Source organism: Tenrec ecaudatus, unplaced genomic scaffold, assembly GCF_050624435.1.
Source record: "Tenrec ecaudatus isolate mTenEca1 unplaced genomic scaffold, mTenEca1.hap1 Scaffold_1815, whole genome shotgun sequence".
NCBI lineage: Eukaryota > Metazoa > Chordata > Mammalia > Afrosoricida > Tenrecidae > Tenrec > Tenrec ecaudatus.
In genome coordinates this window covers 8,395-10,563 of record NW_027458084.1, presented here as the reverse complement: position 1 = coordinate 10,563, position 2,169 = coordinate 8,395, and the positions used below count along the sequence as shown (strand labels likewise).

General features: G+C 41.5%; 1 pseudogene; it reads right to left on the bottom strand.

Annotated features, from left to right (window-relative positions):
- Nucleotides 1–735: 735 nt before the first annotated feature.
- LOC142436146 (cytochrome c oxidase assembly protein COX11, mitochondrial-like) lies at nt 736–1,865 on the bottom strand (annotated as a pseudogene).
- Nucleotides 1,866–2,169: the final 304 nt, after the last annotated feature.

The window sequence follows — 2,169 nt, the reverse complement described above, 5'->3', positions numbered from 1 at the left end:
TTACAGGTAGACTTTCGATATCAGTATATGTATACAACCCCACACATATTTTAACATTGAAGGACTTGTAACTATCATAGTTAATCATATATATAGAGAGATTTCATGGTACCACAATTGCAACCTAATTATTTACATGGTACAATCAATATAAAGCAGTCCTAGATCTTAAAAGTAAAACAAATAAGAATTTGAAGAAAACATGCAATCTTTGAGCAAGTAACACACCTCTTTCATGTTAAGGACTAACAATAATGACTATTCACACTGAAGGCAGGTAACACCACTGGTTTGAGAGATTTAATAATCAACCTGTTCAGAGTCTGGTGCACAGCCAAAAATAAACATCAAGTGTTCAAATGATACAAGTATGAAGGGCCAAAATTTGGAAGCAATCTAATGAATTAAGCCGTACCATTAAGTCTCTCTCTCTCTTTATATATATTTATATTTATATTTAAAGCTAAACAGTTACTTACTACTATCAAGCTCTTAAGAGTTTGGTGGCAGTCACTCTTAAGTAGGCACTCTTTAAGTGGATTCCTTATGGTAAAAGCTAAACCTGTTTTCTCGATTTTAAATGTGGTTAAGATGTCCAGGCATGGAAGGAAGCAAGCTGAACCATCACCAGTACACAATAATTAAATACAACATAGTAGAAATATTTCATCTCTGAGAAGTCAGACACATGATTTCTCAAAAATCACAAATGGGACGCAGATTTAGTTGCTGACTTCAATGATAGCCTGGAACTGGCAATTTATGGCCATCTTTAGCTCCAACAAAAAGTATAAGAAAGAGTGATGAGATCAATATTCACCATTCTTGGATCTTCAGCACATTCAGGATCAATGTAGAAAAACCCTGGCATGTCTACTTCCTCTTGTGGATTAAGCCTTTGTTCTTCAAAACAGAAGCACTGTATTCTATTGAAATACTGTCCAGCTTCAAATGGTACAAGATTGTATGTAGAAATCCCGATGACTGGCTTGTCAGTCGGGTTCTTAGCTTTGTAAAATGCCAGTGCCGTCTCTCCTGGCATTACATATATTTCCGTTTGCTGAGGTCTAAAGTTCCACTGGAGACTTGCATGCACATCCGCATTAAAGGTTACTTTAGAGGGAGGGGGGAACAGGGAGGGAGCGGGGGAAAAAAAGAGGACCTGATGCAAAGGGCTTAAGTGGAGAGCAAATGCTTTGAGAATGATTGGGGCAGGGAATGTGCAGATGTGCTTTATACAATTGATGTATGTATATGTATGGATTGTGACAAAGTTGTATGAGCCCCTAATAAAATGTAAAAAAAGAAAAGAGGAGAAAAAAAAGAAAATGATTAGGGAAAAGAATGTACAGATGTGCTTTATACAACTGATGTATGTATATGTATGGATTGTGATAAGAGTTGTATGAGCCCCTAATAAAATATTTAAAAAAGAAAAAAAAGGTGACTTTAATAATGCGATCCTTAACAGGCACCATGTTTTCAATCTGGTTAGATCCATGACCAGCTACAGCTGACCCTCCAAGTCCAGTAGTCTGGCAATAGAGCCGATAAAGGGGCACCGCTGCGTAGGACGCCCCCAGCATGGCCATGGCGACCGAGGTCACGTATGTGAGGACAGTCTTGTTGCGGCGCCGCCAGGCCTCCTCCTGCGCGCGCATGAACGGGTTCGTGCTCTTTGGCCCCTGAGGCGGCTGCAAAAGCAGGCCCAGTGCCTGGCTCCGGAGCCCCGACGTCCCTAGCCGCCTCAGTCCCCTGTCAGGAGCTTGGGTGCCACTCCGCCATGGGCAGAGGAGGGGCTCTAGCCTCTGGTCAGCAACGCAGCGTGACCCCAGCGCCCGGCACACAGCTCCAAGTTCCTCCATGCCATGAGCCAGACCTGATCTGGTTTTCAACATTCTCTCTCTCTCCCTCTGTTTCATATTGGGTATACTCTACTCAGATGTATTTTGTCATTGGTGGTAACCCTACTGAATTTATATTATTATCTTTTCTGTTTTTCTCAGAATATGAAACCTGGGATTGATGCACCTATAGACACAGCAAGTAAAATAGGGTTCCTGAAGGATATGGTGGGGTGGGGCTATGGGAGACAGACCGAGTAAGATGGGGTTGATATTAAAGAGTTTAGGAAGTAAGAAAATATTTTGAAACTGACTGTGGTAGCAA